We start from the raw sequence: 24,522 nt of genomic DNA, 5'->3' as shown, positions 1-24,522 counted from the left end.
AGCTACAGATTTTGAGAAAAACGAGGTCAAAGTGTCAAAAAATCGCTTTTTTTGCAATATTTTAGAAGGTCTAGCACAAAAAACAAAAGGTGATAGAACCTCTAACTGGGGCTTAAATTAAAGCTATAACTCTCGGCTACTATCCCTGCACCTTAACCTGATGGTCACTAAGTCATTTATTGAACAATACTGGAATAAATACTGTGCTATTGAAAAAAATAAATAAGTTTTGCCAAAATCAGTTTTTGCTGTTAAATAAATAACTATAAGTGACCTTACGGTTAAGGTTCAGGGATGGTATTTTAAGTGATTGTAGTCGAAAGTTCAAGCCTTAATTTCAGCCCAAGTGGAAGGCTCTATCCCCTTTTGTTTAATTGCGGTGGGTACTCAAACTTCGCACAAAATCAGGTTTTGCTGTTCAATAAATGACTACAAGTGACCATCAGGTCAAGGTGTAGGGATGGTGTTTTCAGGGATAGTAGTCGAGACTTCTAGCTTTAATTTAAGCCTAATACCGCCTGTTGTTTCTTTGCTAGAGCTTCTAAAATATTGCCAAAAAAAACCGATTTTTTGACCTCGTTTTTCACAAAATCTGGAGCTGATGGAAACCTGATGCTCATGGATTCGTAATCAGCACTGTTGCCATGTGTTATAGATCATAAGAAGAAGCTTTCTTTACTAGGCTCATAATTTTATTTTTAATTGTAAGCTTCAGTAATAGATATGTAAATAAATAAATAAAATTCAATAATAAAATGCTTTACTTAGACAGAACTATACATGTTAAAGCAATATTTAAACATAAAGTGAATTTTAAAGTTAAAAGTTACTTAAGAAAACGGCCCTACGTGTGTTTATATTTTCAATATTTTTTATTTTTTTTTGTTTTTCGATACCGTCCCTGTTAATTTGGAACAGTTTTTAACATTAAATTGACTATCTATAGTACTATCGATGGTAGCGTTTGACACTATTGCTGGAAACTATCAACGAGTAATGATAGTTTTTTTCTGAAACTATCGATGCTGGCACTATCACAACTCTATTACAAACCTCTTTTCCTTGCTAGCGTCAATATTTGTTTACTTTTACATATGGCATTTCTCCTCTTCTTCGCAAAAATAATCGATAAAAGCAGGTTGGACACCAAAAAGTTATCTGTTAAATCTGAGATTATTTTATAATTACAGATTAACAAGGGACGAATTTTGTATGGCTAATCTCTTTTTCTAATTACAGATTAGGGAGTTAAGCTCGAAAATGAGGATAATCTACTTATATGTGAACCTAGTATTAATTTTTGAGTCAGGGGCAGTGTGGTCACAACATTTTTTATTTTTTACCAAAATCACCGGAAAAAGTTACCAAATTCAACAAAAAAATTACTTACCTTATGTGCAGAGCTGTGCAAACCTACATATCGAGCATACATATTTTGATCGTCGGTTCGAATCCTACTGAAAGAAGTCTGATGAGGAAATGTAGTGATATCCGAAATAGCTATCACTTCTACCATTTTTTCAAATTATTGTTGATTTCCACAATAAGTTTTTCATTAAAAACCGCCCGAAGCTCAATAAACATTTTTGAATATAATTGTTATAAGGCCATAAAATAACACAAATAAAATATTTTTATGCAAATTTTTTAAGCTTCAACTGTTTAGTCATCTGAGAGAATTTTTTTCAGAAAATATTAAAAAACAGTTTTTTCAACAAAAAACTCAATTTTTGGAGGTATTTTCAAATCGGTCCAGCTCACGTAAATCTTAATATTTTTGCGAGATATTTTGGTGGAAGTCTTAAAATATATAAGATTTTATAATTTTAGAGGAAAAACAGTACCGATTTTTTTTTGTATGGGGAGTGATGCAGTCTGCTGTACATAAGTTAACTATGATTACTGGGCCGAGCTATCATAGTAGCACAATGCCACTAAGTGCATTTTAAAATTTTCAGGCAATAGCCTGATGCGATTATCGATTATATTTTTTGTTGTTTGCGTGAAATATTTTATTTTTATCAGTATTTTTCTTTTAATAAAAATATGTTTAAATAAAAGTGAAAATAAAAAAAATATTTTGCCATAAATAAAAAAAATTATTCCTCAATTTTAGATGGAAGTAATAAGTTCAAATCAAAAATGTTTAGTGTCTCTTTCGGCAATCTTTCTCGGAGATCGAGCAAAGTATTATCCAATAGCGGTATAAATATTGCCTTTCGATAATAATCTTCAGCGTTAAACGCACGATAATTAGCCCGAAAATTTTGTCTATTCGCTCTCCGAGGAAGGACAATGTCAAAATCCAATTCCTTAGCGAAATCGGTAACTTTTGAAAATATATCAGAAAAATTTGTGTCAGCATTTTCTCTATAATTTCGAAGATGATCCACAGTTGTTGTCTGCCATTGACTGCTTCGCTAGCACGATTCAAGTCAAGCGAGGGCGCTTGGAGAAGTAAACTTTGAATTTTTTCATTTTTATTATATTTTTCAAGTCATTAATATTTTTATGCGCATACAAATGTCTGGTTACACAGTTGAAAGTGAAATTTCCTAAATACGTGCACCGCGGAGATAGACAAAAAGTAGTATCGATTTGGCATACATACATACATACATTCATAGTATCTACATACCCATTGCTTTAATTTTTCACGTTGACGAAGAGTTTTACACGATTTATTATTCTATAAATAATCTTGTGCAAGCCTAAAAAATGGTTACGATTGAAGATTAAAATAAAAAAAAAACTTTAAAAATTTGTTTTTTTCAAAATTTCTCGTTTGAGGTAATATATATATATTTTGTAAATATGCTGATTAAAAAGTTAAAAATTTTGGTGAAACTTTGCAGAATTCTCATAATTTTTTCACAAAGTCTGAAATTGAGACTTATATGGTGTTTGTTGAGTAATCAGCTAAATTTTAATAAAAAAATAATAAACATTAAATAAACTAAATAAAAATAGCCAAAACTTGTTAAAATCTCTCGTCCCATTTTACATTTGGGTCAATGTATTTTTTCCAAAGAAGGACGTAGCGGGGACTTTCTTTATAGAATTTTTGTTATGAATGGCTTAAATTTAAGTGCGAACTTTTATTCGCAACACTTGGAAAATAACGGAGAGAATAAAAAAGCACGAATATCGAATACGTGGAAGAATGTTTCTATCAAGATCTTAAGGCCAATATGCAAAACTTGATGGAAACTTGTCTGTACGTGTGATTTTGCATCTCCCTCCAACTTATGAATTTTATCGACTAATTAAAAATATAGCTGAACTCGTCACTCTACCACATATTACTTGTCAACAATGATGTTAATACCGACCACAGTTGACTAGTCAAACCTGATGTTGGAACCTGTCACAGTTGAGGCATTATAATTGATGCATAAACCTGTCAAAATTGAGGAGTCACACTTGATGTTCATACCTACCACTGTTGGTTCAAGTACAAACATCACATTTTAACCTTATTGAAATAAATTTAATTAAAATTCATTTACTTTAGTACTATATTACATACATGTGTAAATTATGTATTTCTAAAATCTAGTAAATATATATTTTTTACTAAATAAAAATATATAAAAGTAGATATCTAGATGCTAACACCATGCTTTGCAGCCGAATTGCTATTTGCTCCTGATTGCTGACAATATTAGCTTGCGCCTGGCTGAAAACGCTCTGATTCCGAAGTAAGGCCGTTTGCTTATATGTAAGAAAAATACAGACTTAATATAAAAACAGATCACAAAAAACGTTACTTACATTTGCTTCCAGTTTGACAATGCGAGCGTTTAGCATTTTCTGTCCATTGATTATTTCCCTCAATGCTTCCATAATTTCCTAAAAGAAAATATTAAGTAGACAACCAGACTTGATTTATGAATGAATTTTAAATATTTTGGAGTCCAACCTTGATTTAAATTTTTTTTTGTTTTTGCTTACCGTTTTTCTCTGGCAAACTGGCTTCAATGGACTCCTCGAATATATCGCCTGACAAACTCATGTAAAAGTACATAACTTATTATAACCCAGCAAAAAACACGATTACCATAGAAACGAATGTGGAAACGAGCTAGGCGATGGGAATCGCTTACCCTTTCGCTTCAGGAAGGTCTTATTTTAACATGGGCATGCCATTGGCGGTAAGCCCTTACCTTCAAACGAAGGGAGAACGCATGGATAAACAGAATCCAGAGAAGCGAACAAAGAATGCCTTACAGAGAAACTAATGTAGAATGCCTAGATGAGTACATACTTATTTATACTATATCAGCAAATGTCTTCAAAGATTAAATTTAATTAAAATTTTTATAAATCAGTTTTTATACAAACATATGTATGTATTTGGGTATTTAGATTTTACTTAAAAATCGGTATGTAAATACATGCATATTTAATTAAGCTTAAAATTGTACTTCCTCACTCATGTACTTCACTTCATTGACTGACTTCAACTTCGCTGCAAATTGAACAAAGCAAAACATGATTTTTATGCGAGACAAATTTCCACAGAAACTAACGGTAGGAAAAGATTTTTTGGATATTCATTCTATTTTTCAGCTGACTACGATGCAGCATTCTACGTTGCATTCCCCGAAATGAAGCAAAGAAGCGAAATAAAAAAAATATTGTAGGACATTCTACTTTGCATGCCCTGAAATGAAGCAAAGAAGCGAAAAAAATAAAATATTGTAGGACATTCTACTTTGCATTCCCTGAAATGAAGCAAAGAAGCGAATTAAGAAAGAAATATTATAGGACATTCTACTTTGCATTCCCCAAAATGAAACAAAGAAGGGAAATAAATAAAATATTGTAGGACATTCTACTTTGCATTACCGACAATGCCTAAAAGAAGCGAAAAAATTCGAAGGCATTATAACGCTATGCCTTCTAGAACACGTTACCACTAAAAGCAATTACCGATTTTTTGCTGGGAACATTGTTGTATTATATATTTTAATATTAAAATTCCTTTTTCTCATTTTGCTTATCCTTCTATTCTGCTTCACACTCGCACAAGCTACTTTCGGACTGAAAAAATTACAGATTTAAGGTCTCTTTCTAACGAAAGCTAAAATGTTGGAAAAATTTGCAAATGTGTTAGTACGGAAAATGTTTATGTGTTAGTTTCTGTCACACATTTCTAGTAGGGTTGCTACTCAAATGATTTGTCAAATGATATATATGACTATAGTCACTGTTCTTGCAGGGTTAAGTTAATAAAACTGCTGTCTAGTGATGTGCTGAATTGTCGGTACCCAATACTCGGTACCCAATACTTAAAAAAGATTTCGGTACCCAATACTTCCTTTTCGGTACCCGATACCGATTCTTTACATTAAACCTTCGCCATTTTAAGCATTTCAAGTTTAGAAAAAACTTTCATTACTAATTTATATGATATCGGCTAAAACACTTGAACTTATCGCAACAGAGAAATATTATTTTATCAGTTTTAACCTTAGTCGATCCAAGGTTCAAGAAAAATGCCTTGACGGATGAAGAAGGCTTTCAGGGGGGCGATGGAACCAGTTAGCGACAAGTTTCGGATCGATATTGCACTTGTTGGCATAAAAATATTTCATATCATATGACAACAAAACCGATACCGATTAGAAAATTGTCGCTAACTGGTTACAGAATCTGCCCCCAGGCCTCCAAAAATGATATCGTCCGATTCAGCTGGAACAAAAATGCTTCAAACAAGTAAGAGTTTCTCTGCATTATGGTCTCGAACCGACATACATATGTATATACATCTTTCATTTGAATCAGTATTAAAAGCTCTATTGGCTCCTACATTCGGGTTTTGATAGGAGAGTCTCCCCTGAACCGTTTTTTCCATATTTTTGTATATTTATGTATGTACTTTGGTGCGTTTATTCCCTTCAGCAAAATTTAGAGACAGTCTGGCAAAGCGCTAGTTCCGCACTACAAATTTCAGAACTGTCTCTGAACTACTGCAAAAGGGATGCAGAGCTGGACGGTTGAAACGCATCCCTGTAGGGAAACCCCGAACTGGTGAACCAAATTTGTAGTTCCGTACTAGATCTTTATCGCCAAAAACGAACCAGTAACTAGATCGCCACCAGTTCAAAAGCAGCGATATGTGGTACTTTAAAAAAAACAATTTTAGAAATCTATATCTAAAATGACGAATTTAGAACTGGTTCAGACCTATAGAAAAAGGGATGCAGAACGAACTAGATCTAATCTGGCGAATTGTGAACTAGTTCGAAACTACTGAAAAAGGGATGCAGCGGGGGGCTTGTTTACTTTAAATAGATTTTTGCTTGGCGGGTTTTTCGTTCAAATACGCTCTCAGTCTGCACGTCGCAGATGCTTTTTCATGGTTTGGTAATACAAAACTAATATTTGTGTTAACATCTTAACATTTTGGGACCTTCTGGAATATAACCAATAACAGTCAACACCTCTGCAAATTCAGCTACAGCCAAAGGTATGTAAACGTGTTTTCAAATGCACAATTTAATTTACATTCATTCAAATAAGTTTGATTTCAGATTGAAAATACATTTCTCTGCAAATAATTAAAAATTGCTACCATGGTAACCCAAAAAGAAAACGCCTTGTTACTTTTTCGTTTACAACTGGTTCGAAACTATAGAAAATGGGATGCAAAGCGAACTAGATCCCATATGTCGAATTTAGGACTGGTTCTGAACTACAGAAAAGGTAATGCAGCGGGGGACAATTTCCAATTCCAATGACGCTGTGTTAAATTCGCCAGTTGTTTGCATGCAAAAGAGATTTATCGCGAACTAGTAGTGGTTCTAAATGTACTAGAAGCGCACCAGTTTAAAACTAGAGATTTTCCCCACAGGGATATGTTGCTAGTTGCGCTGTCATCAATGTTACTCATCCTGGTCATGCGAAAGCTGACAAAAGATGCACAAATGAACTATACAATATATTTTCGATTTTCTTAGACCCTAAAACTAATAGCAAACTGTTTTCGTTTATTTAATATGTAATTCTCTAGTTTATGGGGCAACTGCTAAAATATTTCCAAAAAAGTCGACATTGGTAGCATTAACATGATTTTTATACATATATACGTACGTATAAAATTGAATGCAAAATACCATGATTCAATAATAAAAGGTTTTGTAAGAAAAACTTTCTCTCACTCTAATTTTAGCAATGACACTCCCACACTAATCCTAAAAACAAAAACAGTGATATTTCTTTTCCAAATTTCTTTGCAAGTTTTAGGAACACTTTAAATTTTTATTACTGACATTTTTATCTTTTAAGGCCAATATGCAGCTCACAAGAAAAGCAAATAGTCCATATTAGGGATGTTGCGAATGTGGAATTTTAGACATCCGCGGATGCGAATGCGGATGCCAATTATTTTTAAGAAATAATTTAGGTGATTTAGGTTAATCAAAAATGGAAAAGTTAGTAATTTTTAATAATGTTTTTTTTTTATTTATTACTTGAATTTAAAAATTGGAACATTGTATTTAATAAAAAGTATTGTTGCTGCCTTTTCGGGTTACAGCCTGTTTCTCAAAGGGTCGTAAATCAAACCTGCGCCACTAAATAATTACGCTGCGCCAGTTAAGGGGACTTTCAGTTATATTTACTTTTTTATTGCAGTGCAATAACTCAATTGCATCGGGGCTGCAAGTGTCGGATGTATCCTCCTTACTTTCATCTTCACAATCTAGCATCATGGAATGATCGTTGTTTAAACACCGTTGTTTTCCAAAGAATTCTTCATTCTTATTATTTATGTTGTTTCAGAATTTAGAGAACCTGTAACGTCATCAGCGTCTTTCGATTTTAGTTTTTGTAATTAATTTTTAATCCTTTCTTCTGTGACTGGTTTGAAAAATGTGTGGTTATAGCGAGGTTCTGAATAGGTGGATATGACAAATAAACTGTTATTTTCTAGGAATGAAAATTTTGAAAAAAATTCTGTTTTGAAAGCCGTGGTTGCCAACCGAATTAGTTTAAAATCTTTTTAAAAAGGCACCGCTTTTTTATAATAATTTGAATTATTGGAATTACGGACTATGAAGGTCTCAAATCTGCTTAGTTCTCGGGTGATTTCTTAAAAAGGTTCACCTGTAACGAATGGCTTGTAATTAATTTATTTTATTAGCTGAAGGCAGTCACAATTAATTACTCACCGCTGTCGGTACCATAAGCCATCAAATCCGTTTTGTTGTTCCATTCCATGCGCTCAATGTGCTTTGATATTTTGAGGCAAATGAACGCAAATTTTCAACATATCGGTAATATCCCTGTAGTCAAATGTACTAGTTGTAAACTACCTCACAACTAGTATGAACCGCATGCCCAACTAGTCAGCCAACTATCTTTTTTCCATGCAATCAACTGGTATTTTTAACACGGGGATGTCCTACGAGATGGCGTTCAAAATAGACAGAAAAATACTAGTCCAATTATGGACCAAAACCACTACTTTGGAAGTCAAAAAATAAAATAAATTCATGAATATACAATAAAAAACTTTTGATTAAGTACACTGAAATACATTACACATTTTTATGTATTTTTTTATTTTAAATGCATTTTCGATTAAATTATATTAAAAGTAAAAGCTTTCAGGTATAATAAATACTATATTTTTATCTTTTTTAATAATAGTGAATATGGAAAAGGAAACATTTTAGTTAAAAATAAAAAGATACCTTAGTTAATTTTTGAGTGAACTAAGTGAATACAAAATTATTTAAAAGTAATAATTAGTGTTTAAAATTTCAGATTTGGATAAGAATAAAATAAATAAATAATTCAAGCAGTTATTAAATATTCTTAATATTTGTCTATACTTTGTCTATACACAGGCCAACAAAAATGAAAAAAAATGTTGGTGCGACAAATGTTAAAGCTATTTTTGATAGACTTTTTTGTGCTGACTACGAATTCGTAAGTACAAAGGATCCAAGACGTACAGGTTTTGAGAAAATCGAGGTCAAAGTGTCAAAAAATCGGGCTTTTGCAATATTTGAGAAGCTCTAGCAAAGAGTAGAAAGGTGATAGAACCTCCCACTTAGGCTTAGATTAAAGCAAGAACCCTCGACTACTATCCTTGAAAATACCATTCCTGCACATTGAATTTATGGTCACTTATAGTCATTTATTGAGCAGTAAAATTTGACTTTTGGCGAAGTGAGAGTCCCTGCCGCAATAAAACAAAAGGTGATAGAACCTTCCACTTCAGCTTGAACTTTCGACTACAATCCCTAAAAATACCATCTCTTCGTCTTGACCCTAAGATCACTTATAGTCGTTTATTGAACAGCAAAAACTGATTTTGGCAGCATTTTTTTTTCAATAGCACAATTTGCCAGCATTTTTTTTATTGTTCAACAAATGACTATAAATGGCCATCAAGTAAAGGTGCAGGGATGGTATTTTCAGGGGCAGTAGCCTAGGGTTCTAGCTTTAAGTTAAGCCTAAGTGGAAGGTTCTACCACATTTTTACTCTTTGCTCGAGCTTCTCAAATATTGAAAAAAAAACCGATTTTTTGACACTTTGACCACGATTTTCTCAAAATCTGTACGTCTATCAAAAACAGATTTAACATTTGCCGCACCAAAATCAGTGTTGCCCTGTGTAATTGAAATTAATCAAATAATTATATTAATCGTGTAATTAAAAAAAGTCAAAAATAATTGAAAATGATAAAAAATAATTAAATAATGATGTAATTAAAGTTAACGAATTGAATAAAATATTTTGTTTAAGTAATTAATTATTAATCATTAAGAAGGGGCCAATGTCGGTATTTAATCATTAAACGGTTATCCAAAAAAACATGGTTTAGTTAATAATCATTATTTAACAGGAATGGTAAAATTGCGAGTACGTACTCGCTTTAACGGTTTACAATATATTCAAATAAAAGTTATAATATTTTGTGTACTCTATTGTATTAAACTGTCGAAGTCAAATAAAACAGGGCATGAATAAATCTTTGTGCACTTGCTACAAGTCTGATCACTTTCGAACTAGTTCGGTTTCAGTCAGGAAATTCTAGTTGTAAACTAGCATTTTTCCTGTTTAGTTCGGGGTTTCACTGCAGGGATAGTATAGAAAGGGCGCAATTCGCATCGTCGCTGAAATGCAAAAAAGCCACAACTAAAATTTTTTAATGCATAAAACGATGTGGGGACTTATGATTCGAAGAAATGCTTCATAATCAATCAAAAAGTGAATTTTGGATATTTAGTTAGTAACGGCTTTTTGTATTTCATACTATACTAACGATATATTGCATTCCAAGTCCCACTTCTCAACAGATATTAAACTCGCCTTGAATTAATTCTTATTTGATTTGTGAACACGCCTGACAACTTTTTAACATTCCATTTTATTTTTATTACGCTGCGAGCAAATTTTGACAATTATCACAAAATTATAATAAATGTAGTTGTTTTCGAGCGCACAGAGAAGTATTTGCGAAGTAAAACCGGTCAGTATTATTTGGGGAGATTTTCTGCTAAGTAATAAAAAAAAACATGGAACTTTATCATAATAAGCCGCTACATTTATCTATGTAAGAAAAAGTAGAAAAAAAACTAGCGATGCATCCAGTTTTTTCAATAGACCTTTTTATCAAATAATATTCGATAGTTACATAATTCTTACCTAATTAAAGGTTATCTTTTATCGCGCAAATAGCCGATTCTTTTTATAGCTTGACGTTGAACATTTCCGTTGGAAATACCTATTGAAGGATCTTACTATTTGACTTTAAATTACAAAAGAAGGGGAACAGTTTTAATGTAACATCTCCACAGGCAAAAAATATTGGCTACAATTTGTCATTTTGTTTGTCAGATATACGTTTTATCAGTGCACTTGCACAATATTCGCATTCGCAAAAGCTCCGTATTGATTATTGCGAATGCGAAAGCGAATGTGAATGTTAAAATTAATGCGGAAGCTCCGCGGTACGAATGCGAATGTTCGCAACAACCCTGGTCCATATAAAATGACGTACAAGAAATGGCTAAGAAATTTTCTTGTGTAAAATTTTCTTGAGGCAGTACGCAGTTCTTAAGAAATTTGCTACGATTTTCTAAAGTTTTTTTTTTGTGAAAAAGAGCACAAGGCAAAATTTGAAAAAATGTTTGTTCTGCATTCGCTGGCGACAACAAGACAAAATGGGTGAGAATCGTTGGCCTACAGAAATTCAATGTAGGCTACAGAACGAAACGAAATTCCCTTAAATGGCGAATAGTTGTATTTGTTGACATTCGTGGATACCTATAGATTCTGTCAAGTCGCTGTAAAATAAAGCGCGCAATGTTTCTGGTAAATGAGTCAACGAAGGTACATATTTATGTATTGACCTACACAACACAATCCTGGTGTCCCCGAATGAGACTTTGACGCAATATAATGTTGGCAAACCGCATCCATGGGGTCAATCGTAACAGCTCGGTTTAGTCAATAGTGCGATGTAATTGCGTAAGTACGGCACTTCCCATTTGACGATGTAGATTACGTTCCTTGTCTCAGTAGTTCAGTAGCTGCTTGTCCTGTTTATTCTTCTTGAGTTCGACCAGCACGAATCGCCAATCGCGACTGTGTAAGCCAATGTTTAATATTCTCACGGCGGCATAATCTCCCTAGAACACTAAAAGTGCAACATCAAAGAATTCGAATTACCATATTCAAAACAATCGAGCGAAAGCCGCGAAAGAAACGCAAGCTCCAAGTTGTTTTATTTGTCCTTTTTTTCCCACAAACAAATAGCTTCTTCATATTCATCAACACTAAATGGTAGCGCAAAGAATTTACAAGGCAAACAAACACACCAAAAAAAAAATATCTCTAAGTGGACCATCTATTCTAGATATATTCGCCTTCTGAGGTACGCAACTTTGGTATACATATACATACATAAGGGGTCTTTATCGAAAGTGATAAAGGAATAAATTGCTTAAATTTATCACTTTATCCGCATTCTTTCATGAACGCACCTTGGTAAATAACACTGTGAGACAAATGGTAGGGGTCAGTGATCGGGAGGGGTTCAAACTACCGGGGAAAGTTATATCGGTAAAAAAGAAGTTATACGTGTCCCGGCGTTTCGCTGGGTCACGTCTAGGAATCGAGATATATCGATTTGAAGTTAGTAACTATCATATAGGGGAAATTGTCACCTTTGGTGGTCTTTTTTTTGACATAACTCGAGAACCACTAGTCCGATTTTGCTCAAACAAAAACATTAAAAATTACAATTCCTTTAATCTGTTCATATAACGTTTTTCTATATAATCAACAGTTTTGCCGAAAAAAATAAATGTATGAAGAAAAAAAATATTTTTTGCCTAAAATATTAAATTTTTTTATTTTTTAAATTCATAAAAAATCCAAAACGGAAAAAAGGCAAGTCGTATTACTTTCACGCAAAGTCACATAACCTTTAAGCAAAATGAGACATAGATCATGAAAATCGATGGACGCGTTTCGCTTTTATTCACAATTAAGTGAAGGTATCTCATTTTGACAAGAATATTTCCCCTATATGATAGTTACTAACTTCAAATCGATATATCTCGATTCCTAGACGTGACCCAGCGAAACGCCGGGCCACGTATAACTTGTTTTTGACCGATATAACATTTCCCGTTGGTTTCATCCCATCCCGATTTTGACTGTCGCATAGTGTAATTGGACAATATTGTTTATTATTTAACTCATCTGGCTAGTTACGCTTCATTCTTAACTCGTCCATTGTGCTAATTTGCTTTTTATGTTTTCGTAGCAAAATCGACCACCTGGCAGTCTGTCGGGTTGAATTTTGCTGAAATTTATTCGTTTATCCACCAAAATCGTCGGATAAATTGATAAACTTTGGTTAAATTGATTTCCATACAAAGTTTGACAGTTCATTTATCAAAATGATAAATTTATCATTTTATCAAGTTTATCAACAGTTATCACTTTTGATGAAGACCCCTGTAGAAATATTTATTTTTAATAACAATCCATCTCTGTGGGTGGGAGTGTCAAATTTTAGAAAAAAGCTACTTACAAAACCATTCATTATTGAATCATGGCAAAATATAACCATAAAAATTAGTTAAGCTACACTTAAGAGCAAAAGTCTAAGTACACCATTTCTTTCACAATATATTGAGAGTTAAAAGTTGTTTCTTATTAGTTTATAAAAAAATTTATCATATTTAAAACAAAATCATATAAACCCCGTTTTCAAACTTTATACAAAACAAAGGAAAATTTAACGAAACGATTTTTCATAAAAATTTTCGACCTTTTAATCAGATTTAAAAAAAGATAAACAAAAGTGTGTAGTTACGCAGTGATTTTCTTTTAATTTCCAATGTTTTTGATTTGAAATATTTTTCGTTAAGTATGTCTCATATTCCATATTCCATAAACCATTTAAATTCAAATTCCTAACAGTGCAGCAAACTTGACAGAACTCGAAAACTGTCTTCAAATTTCAAACCTTTTAATCAGAGTTTTTTTTAATAAATATTTCGAGTATTCAGTTTTGTAGCCCATCAAATTTTAGTGCAGTAAAGTGTAACCTTGCAACTTAAACGAAAATATTTAAATAGGAGAATACCTTCAGAAGCGTGCGTGAAAAGAGTTATAAAAAATCAGCGCGATAAATTATACTGAAATTTAATGGGCTATAGCAGGTGTGGGCAATGCCGAGGCCGAAAAGAGCCACATGTAAATTCTAAATGCTACCAAGAGCCAAACAAAACAACAAAAACAAAAATTTTATTTTTAAATAAAATTACTATTAGAAATGAAAAACATTAATTTTATTATTATTCTAATGTACGTAAGATAAGATATTAAAGAAAATTCAAAAGATCCATTTGAAAATTTTTCAAAATCAGGTTTTACGTCAGTTAAAGCCGTTCGTAACAGTTCTGTTAAATGTTGGTTAGTCAATAAATACGTTCGTTTAAAATCTCCAGTAAAAAATATCCAACAGCAAAATTCCTGGGAAATGTCATCTGTTCTCTCACAAGAGAAAAATATCCAAAATAGTACGCGAACAGGAATATTGCAGAAAATTGCAAGTTAGACGAACAGCTGATAGAAATTTCCTTTACATTCAAAAGTATAAAATTGAAAACGTAAGAAAACATATCCCGAAGTCTTATCCTGACACAGTTCACTGACTAAACGAATAATTACTTCTTAACAGTTTAATTAGTCGCATTTTACTATTTTAACTTCCAAACCATCAAATTCAATTTAGGGATTTGCGTAAATTCCAACCAGCTGTTTTCTTGTTGGCAAATTGCTGTTGGCAAACATTTTTCCAGCAGAAACTAGTAACTTTCCCTTAAAATGAAATGTCATTTTGCGCTCTCAATTTCCCCTACTTTGCAAGTTTTTTGCGTACACGAACACAAAAAGCTGATAGTTTTTTTTAAACTTTAATAACACAGGTTTACAAAAAACAAAAGTGTATGCATATTAAACCAAACCTGTATATCCCTATGTTATTCGGCACGCTGATTGCGAATCCGAAGTCCGTTAGTCTCCATCACGTCAGGTTCCTGGGCAGTTATACGTTTAAAATATACGGGACGCTGTTTTCAACAGCGGATATGTTAAATCTGGTACTTGTGGCCGACAATTCAAGCAATTATGTATCAAACACGGTTGCCGTTTTGGTTCAAATGGACCAAATTGGGTCCATTTCTTTTCGTTTGGTCTGCTGGTCCAATTCTTTTTAAAATGGTCCATTTCACAAACCTTTGGTTAGGTTATTATCACCCTTTCACATCATGCGATAAATTTCGCGGTTTAAATTTTTTCTATTTAATTGATGAATATTCCGCCCTATGTTGAATATTGTCATCGTCAGTAAAAGTGACGATACGGCCATCGTCAACCATGTTACTGATGCGCTGACGATCGTCGACGATGACGATGACGATATTCAGCATAGGGCCGATTGGCAACACCTGCTAAAAGTGCGAGCTCGCCTTGCCACTGATCTTCAAATATGGCATGGCTAATCATCTGTCACAGCATGCTTGAAAAAATATTCAATTACTCGGTGACCAGTATTAAAGTGGCTGGCAAAAATATGGAAAGGTAGCAAAACTTCAATCATAGCACTTAGCACATGAAAACAATATTCGATTTCAATCGAAAAGATATTAAACATCTTAAAATTATTACACCACATAAAGTTCTTTCTGATACTGATGTATCAATTTTGCCGCTACTCTACCAATTTCCTGCATTGGTAAAGATGTTCTTACACGATATGTATTTGCATGTGTACATGCCACTTTTTACATATGGAATTGCCAACATATCGTGTAAAGGCAAATTAGATTTGTTTCTGTACAAAGCAGATGCACGTACATACGAAATAGAAATGTTTCTATTTTCATCTGACACAGATAGAATCATCTGAGTTTAGTTTATTACGTTTTCAAAGAACGTATTTTTAAATAGTTAAATAAAGACTGTGAATTTGACAGACATACGCAATTACATATGTATTGAAAAGTCACATTTACAGATGCAAATACATATCGTGTAAGAACACCTTAAATGATGCAGGCATAATTGAATTTCAAATTGGTTCAGTATAGAATGTTTTTGGGATCAAGTAAGTTTGATTAAAAATTAAGAAACAAATTATAATTTAAAACTTTAAATAATATAATGTTAATAATATACAATTGTAATGCACTGCGGATGCAATATAAAAGCTGAATTGGCATATTTTCTTGATAAGGAGGAATAAACTCCACTCAATTTCCCGATGTAATAAAAATTGGTCAATTTTTTACCATTCGGTCCATTTTTTGGTCCGAAAAATAATTTGGAAATGATGGCAACCGTGATCACCAGGCATGGGCAGAGAACGAGCTCAAAGAGCATAACCATCGCGTGTACGTATACAAGCAAGAGCGTAGCGATGAGAACGCAACATCATGAAAAATTATCCTGTAGTCAAATGAACTAGTTGTAAACTACTTCACAACTAGTATGCGGCATGCGGCTCGCCCAACTAGTCAGCCAACTATCTTTTTTCCTTGCAATAAACTGGTATTTTTAGCATGGGGATGTCCTACGAGATGGCAATTGTCAGATTTCAGTCAGAAATATACCAGTCTCATACTAGTTCAAAATATGTAGATAGAAAAATATTATAGTCCGGGAGCTAGCGACAGTAAAAATTTGCCGATTTTATTGTCAAAGACAACATATCGGGGACTTAAATTTACTGCTGTAGATTAAAAAAACAACAACACTTACATCGCACCGTGGGACGTTTTGGTGTCAGGAGGTTTCACATTGTGTAATAAAAAATTAAAAAATAACCTTATTTTATCGTCGTTGGGCTTTTGTATGGTTATCAATTAACATTGGACAATGTACCGCTTACAAGCTTGCAAAAATGTTAAAATTTTGGCGAAAATCGACCTGTGGCATCGCACTTAAAATTTATCATGGACACAGAGTAACGTATTGCACATGTAAAAATAATGTGCTTACATCGCATCCGCGGGACAAACCTATTGTAAGTGATCGGCAAAGTCGCCGCCGCACATAGGGACGAATCGAGAATATAGGACGAAAGAAATGTTTACTCAATATGTATTTGACAGATTTCAATGGAAGTTGGTATTTAGGGGTTTTCGTTATCGCTGATTTCGAAATATATATAAATTTTTGAAAATTCAAAATGGCGGATCAAATATCGTGGGCTACTTTTTAAAAAAAAATTATTGATTGTTTTGAAACTTGGTATCCAGGGGCATTCGTCGTCGGTGATTTCGAAGCTGGTATTAAATTTTCAAAATTCAAAATTGGGGATCCAATATGACCGTTGACTTTTTTAAAATAATTATAGATTGTAATGAAACTTGATTCCTAAGAACTCTCGGAGTCACTGATTACGAATGTAAAATTTGATTTCCAAAATTCATACAATTATATGGGAAATTCTCAGAAACTTCGAATTTATTAGTGAAAATTCTTTTTTTAAGTCGCGAGCACAAATCTGAAATTTTTTGTATGCGTTCCTTCAGCTGCTGGGGTACAAAATCCAACGTGGTGCAACGTTTTAAAGCAATGCACCATACGTTTTTAAGGTTTTTTTTTTTTTTGAAGTGGAAAGTGGGTGTAATTTTAGTCCGATTTCGGAGATTTTCAACATGTAGCATTTTAATGCCAAGGTCAATAATTGCACTGAGTTTGGTGCAAATTGATAAATCGGTTACCGAGATACACATCCATTGAACCAAATAAAAACTGGGGCGACACTTTAGTAAGTTTCGGCTGTTTTTCTTTTATTTATTTAACGTTTATCATTTCTTTATGAAAATATAGCTGATTACTTAACAAACACAATATAAATTCAAGTTTCAGACTTTGTGCTAAAATTATGAAAATTCTGCAAAGTTTGACGAAAATTTCTAACTTCTTGACCAGCGTCTTTAGACAAAATTTTGGTATTCAGTTTCGTAGCCTATCAAATTTTAGTAAAGTACAGTGCAAATTTAAAGTATCTTGGACTTACCGTTAATTTTTGGCAATTTTTTTTGTTGAGGGTGCTCCGCATATAATAAATTTCCAAAAATCAAAGGTAAGTCCTAGCATCTAAAGCCTTTCATTTAACACCTCATTTTCGAAAATCGAACGAACGGTGCAGATTTTATGAGATGGACAAAAAATGCCTTGGGGTATAATATATATTGTTTTTTTTTTGGAATTTTTCTTACTTGTTTTTCGCTCTGTAACTTTTTAAATAACAAATAAAAAATTGTGCAATGGAGCACACACGTATTTGGCGAAATTTTCCAATTGCAGACCTTTTAAAGAAAATTGTGTTTTTTTTAAACTACCTTTTAATGAGAGCACATAAGCCTCCCACGTCTAGATCCCTGGGATTTTCCAGAAAAACAATTTTTTTTATCAAAATTTCAAAAAATGGTAAATTTTAATGGAATGAATAAAAATATGTTATTTCATATTATTTTATTAAATAGTACGGGTATCTAGCTTTCGTAAGAAGAAAAAAACCTGCTCATTCTTTGCACTTTTTGAAGTAATGCGTTTTTTGCTAATGCATAAAATCATTTTTTCATTTTTTGTCAGTGCCATCAGATCTGCACGATTCGTTCTATTTTCAAAAATGAAGTGTCAGATTAAAAAACTTGACCTGTAGAAAATAGAGGTTTATTTTTGTAAAGAGTTGCCACCTGTTAAAAAATTAAATTCAAAATTTTTTAATAAGTTAAATGAATTATTAAGAGATGGGTATCAATAGAAATGTGTATGAAAAGGGGTTTTTTAACTACATAAAAAGGGTTGCCACCTGTTTAAAAAATCCAATTCCATTTGAATTAAAGGAATTAGGTTATTGAAATAGATAGGTATCACCATATGAGAGTCAGACGAAAGAGGTTTAAGAAGGTTTTAGCTTGCAAATACAGTGAAACCTCTCCTAACGGACACCTCTATTAGACGGACATCTTCCTTGGGCGGACATTGTTTCCTATACCAAGTTTTAAGTATAAATTTCGGAATAAATTACTCTCTCATAAGCGGACACTCTCTTGGCCGGACGTGGACAGATATTTTGCATAAAATTGACACAAAAACCTCTATTGAGCGGACGCGAACCTTTTATCAACGGATATTAAGATTTCTTTTCATAACAAATCAAACAAAAACCTCCATTGAGCGGACGTAAACTCCTCATAGGCGGACTACTAAATGGAAAAGGGACTTCCCGCATAATATGTGATTTTTATGCACACATTTAGTTTGGTTTGCGCAGTGGTTTAGGTTCGTTATTTGAATTATCAGAAATCCTTGGAGAATCCAATTCCAATTCTGATGAATTTATAACAATAGATAATAATAAATACATGGACCGAAAATTTAGATTTCTGGTTGGATTTTGTTACTGATAAAAACATGAAAACTATTGCTGAAAAAGGTACTGACACTGAAAAAAATTAAAAATAAAACTTACGTCAATCGACAATTTTCCAGTTTTTTATGTAATGAATCTATGGTTTTATGTAGTTTATGGACTGAAATGTAATATTTATTTTTATTTTGTATGCACTTATGCACATAAATGAAATATGCACATTTGAAAAAATACATGCACATTTTTGTTTGAACGATGTAATATCAATATCTTTTATTCAAATAAGAAGTAGTGACTATTCAATTAATTAAAACATTAAAAAGTTCTAAAATAAGCTTCCCTTCCATTGAGAGGACACCTCTCTTGGGCGGACAAAAAATGACTGACGGTGAGTGTCCTCCCAAGGGAGGTTTCACTGTATTACGAAGAGGGTTGCCACCTGTTTGTAAAAGCCAATTTAGTTAAACAAAAATAATAACTGTTTCAAACCAAAGGTTTACGACATCGTATTTGTTATTTTATTACAAATACATACTTTGTCAATCAGTGATTTGTTCTGGTTACATTCTTTTAAATTACTGGACTCTTAAATTAACTCAGGAATGTTTTTACTCTTCACTTATTTCTTGCTAAATATGCCCAATTTTTTGGTTTGTCTGAAACCCATATTGGTATATGTACATATTTCCGTTACCTTATTCCCTTAATTAAAGTGAATTTCATTTTTTAGACAGGTGGCAACAGGTGTCGTTTAGAAGTAAAGCATTTTCAAAACCATTTCATTGGATACCCATATTGTAATATCTAATTCATTTAACTTATTAAATAATTTTAATAAAATTTGTAATAGGTGGCAAGCCTTTACAAAAGAATAAAACTTTATTGCACATCTGCAATACCTAGTATGTAAATGCCACAAGAACCCAAATTGTCATCTTCAAACCGCATTTACAGTGAAAGTATGAAAGTTACCCAAAAACAAATTGCAGTTTTGAATTTAACGTCCTCAATTTTACTAAGAAGCGAATTTTCATTTAAATTGTCAATAATTCTATCTATAATTCTATTTTTGCCCACATTTTAATTCAAAAATGCAATTGGTTTTTGGATGACTTTCATACTTTCACTGTAAATGCAGTTTGAAGTTGAAAATTTGAGTTCTTGTGGCTTTTACATAGGTATGTGCATATAGTTCGTTCTATTTTCAAAATTGAGGTGTCAAATGACAGTGCTTGGCCTGTAGCTGTGCAACAAGGTTTTTTTGAAAAGGGTTGCCACCTGTTAAAAATTTTTTTAAAATTATTTAATAAGTTAAATGAGTTAGATATGACAATATGGGTATCAACTGAACTAGTTTGAAAATACTTTACCTCTAAATGGCACGTTGAAGGGTTGCCACATGTTTAAAACATCAAATTCACTTTAATTAAGGTAATAAGGTAACTGAAATATGTATATCAATATGAGTATCAGACAAATGAAAAAATTTGACATAGTTAGCAAGAAATAAGTGGAGAGTAAAAACATTCCTGAGTGAATTTAAGAGTACAGTAATTTAAAAGGAATGTAATCAGAACAAATCACTGATTGACAATATATGTATTTGTAATAAAACAACAAATACGATGGCGTAGTCCTATGTTTTGACGTAATTATTATTTTAGTTTAACTATATTCGACTTTACAAACAGGTGGCAACCCTATTCGTTTTATCTTTAAACTAAAACTTTCTTAAACCTCTTTCGTATGGCTCCCTTATGGTGATACCTATCTATTTCAATTGCCTAATTCCTTTAATTCAAGTGGAATTTGATTTTTTAAACAGGTGGCAGCTCTCTGCATGTAGCTAATACACATTTCGATTGATACCCATCTCTTAATAATTCATTTAACTTATAAAAAAATTTTTATCTAATTTTTTAACAATCTAATTTTTTAACAGGTGGCAACTCTTTAAAAGAATAAACCTATTGTCCACAGGTCAAGCTTTTTAATCTGACACTTCATTTTTGAAAATGGAACGAATCGTGGGCACTGACAAAAAATTAAAAACTTATTTTATGCATTAGCGAAAAACGCATTACTTCAGAAAGTGCAAAAATGAACAGTTTTTTATTTCTTCTTTTGAAAGCTAACTACTACCGTACTATTTAGTAAAATAATAAAAAATAACCTATTTTTACATATATTTTTTATTCATTCCATTAAAATTTACCATTTTTTGAAATTTTGTTTAAAAAAAATTGTTCTCTGGAATACCGCAGGGGAACCCTGTGTTTAATTTTATTCCAAAATTTTAATTGCTGTAATTCTCTACTATCGATATGGAAACAAGAAACGTCAAACCAACATTTTATTTCAAAGAATATATTTTTGACATTTTTTTCTACGAAGAGCTTACGCATGGCTATGCTCTTTTTAAAATTCTTAGTGTAAAATTTGTCGACTTTAGTGGCTTCCTGGCTACATATAATTAATTTTTTAGGGAAATGTCTGTTTAATTCTTTTTAGTGGATAAATTGTCTTTACAAAAATACCAAACAAGTTCACATTGCAGATAACGAATTTTTCGGCTTTTGCCCACTTAGGCGGCACTGTGCGGCGGCGACTTTGCCGATCACTTACAATAGGTTTGCCCCGCGGATGCGATGTAAGCACATTATTTTTACATGTATAATACGTTACTCTATGTCCATGATAAATTTAAAATGCGATGGCTTAGGTCGATTTTCGCCAAAATTTTTAAATTTTTGCGCGCTTGTAAGCGGTACATTGTCCCGCTAACTAAGTGTAAGTGATCAATTTTTGACATCGTTCAATGTTAATTGATAACAAGACAAAAGCCCAACGACGATAAAATAAGGTTATTTTTTAATTTTTTATTACACAATGATAATGCTCTAGGAAGGCGTCGTCCCGCTAACTGAGTGTAAGTGGTTCGTTTTCGTGATTTACGTGATTATATTGAAAATCTTATCATACTTTTATCGACAATAAAATAAGTCACTAAAAACTGTCGCTAGCTCCCGGACTATTAGATCAATTATGGGCCAAAACCACTGCTTTGAGAGTCAAGAAATAAAATGAATTCATGAATATACAATAACAAACTTTTGATTAAGTACACTTTAATATATTACACATTTTTATTTAGCAGCCTTAGACTTGCCAACAATTAGTGTTAATTTTTTTGAGTATTAATTAAAAGCAAAAATAAATACCTAAATATTCCAAACTTTCGAACATAAATTTAAATGCATTTTTCAATAAATTTTATTAAAAGTACTTAAAAGGTTTCAGGTACAATAAATACTATACTTTTATCTTTTTTAATAATATTAAATATATTTTAGTTAACAATAAAATAAATAGATCATCTTAGATAATTTTTGAGTGAAATAAAATAAAAATGAAAGTTTTCATTAAAATAAATTAACTTTGCACATTTCAGTCTATTATTTTTAAAAATCTATAAAAGTTTGAGATTTGGATAAGAATAAAATAAATAAATAATTCAAGCAGTTATTACATATTCTTAATATTTGTCTATAGTTTGGCTTGTTGATTGATAATATAAATTAATCAAATAATTATATTAATCGTGTAATTTAAAAAGTTAAAAATAATTGAAAATGATCAAAAATAACAAAATAAATATGTAATTAAAATTAATGAATTAATTGACATTTTTTTAAGTAATTAATTATTAATCATTAAAATGGTGGTAATATCGGTATTTAATCATTAAACGGTTATCCAAAAAAACATGCTTTAATTAATAATAATTATGAATATTAATCATTATTTAACAGGTCGGGTATAATTAAATACGTATTCGATTTAATGATTTGTGTACTTTATTGTATTAACCTCTCGCATTCAAATAAAACAGGGCATGAATAAATCTTTTTGCACTTGCTACAAGTCTGATCACTTTCGAACTAGTTCGGTTTCAGTCAGGAAATTCTAGTTGTAAACTAGTATTTTTCCTGTTTAGTTTGGGGTTTCACTGCAGGGTAACCCAGTAGAAATCATAAGCATACAACATCGCTGTTGGTGGCATGAGCTTGCTGCTGTGTATACATGCCAGTATAAATGTACCTTCATTTCCATTTAACACGCGTGGTTTCTCAGAGCGTATGCGTACCTTAATCATACACTTGTACTACTGCTGTATGCATATGGCCGTATTAATGTTTCAAACATACAAAAATACATTAATGGAACAGTATTAAAGCCTTCTTACAAGATATGTACCCCGATATGTAAATGCTACTTCTCTGATACATTTTAATATACGGGGACATACAAAAAAGTAGCACTTACATATGCAAATGCATATCTTGTAAAAGCCCGTTTGTGCTGAAAATAGTATCGCACAACACGTCCGTTCACTAAAATTTTTGTACAAGACTGAAAATATTACAAAAATTCCACTTCAAATTTATCAAGAAATGTACTTAAAACAACGACAACGTACATTCGCTTGCAATTCGCTAGAATTTGAATTTATTCGTGGAAATTCATGACTGCGCATGAATTGTTAACACTAATTCACTCATATAGCAAGCATCCTTCAGGAATGCATACAACCGATTTTTACTGGGAATTAAGCACACCAACACATTCTCACTTTTAGCTAATGTTGGTTGTGGTAGTGCCTAACCCAGTAGAAATCGGTTGTATGCATTCTTGAAGGATGCTTGCTATATGAGTGAATTAGGCTTTCTGCATCGTCACAATCATGATGCAATGAATACATGACGACTACACTTTCGCACACTCGGTCGTGATATTTCCATTCATTTGGCGTCTAAAAATTCACTTGGAGCAGGTATTTTCTGTTATTTATTTTCGCTAAATATTTACAAAAACCTGCAATTTTTAAAATATAGACTATGCTGCAACAATTCTAGACATCATTTTTCAATAATATCTCTTCTTTTCTTTTCCTGAAATGTGTTTTGTGCATGCATACAGAGGCTTTTTACAATTTCGTCATATTTTATAGTTAAAACGTTCACATTTATTGAATTTTAATGCAATTATCCACTTTTTAATAATTTCCATAGATTTTATGCAAAAAATACTAATTTGTATGCAAATATTAATTTTTCACTAATTTTTCCCCATAAAATGTAAACAAACAATGCGTGCACAACGATTAGCAAACGACAGTGCCGTACTTATCCGTTTCTGCATCTTCTACGATTTGGCGATAACTAGCCGATAACGGCAAGTGTGCAGATCTCCTTTGAAATGCATGTGCTCGGCTCAAAATTTCAGGGCGAGACGATAATGCAACTATGATTGGACGACAAGTGTGCATATAGCCTTAGTGTTAACAATTCATGCGTAGGCATGAATTTCCACGAATAAATTCAAATTCTAGCGAATTGCAAGCGAATGTACGTTGTCGTTGTTTTAAGTACATTCCTTGATAAATTTTAAGAGGAATTTTTGTAATATTTTCAGTCTTGTACAAAAATTTTAGTGAACGGACGTGTTGTGTGATACTATTTTCAGCACAAACGGGCTTTTACAAGATATGCATTTGCATATGTAAGGGCTACTTTTTTGTATGTCCCCGTAT

The sequence above is a fragment of the Rhagoletis pomonella genome, unplaced genomic scaffold (assembly GCF_013731165.1).
Source record: "Rhagoletis pomonella isolate Grant_MI unplaced genomic scaffold, Rhpom_1.0 Rhpom_scaffold_00002, whole genome shotgun sequence".
Classification (NCBI taxonomy): Eukaryota; Metazoa; Arthropoda; class Insecta; order Diptera; family Tephritidae; genus Rhagoletis; species Rhagoletis pomonella.
This window is presented reverse-complemented; position numbering follows the sequence as displayed.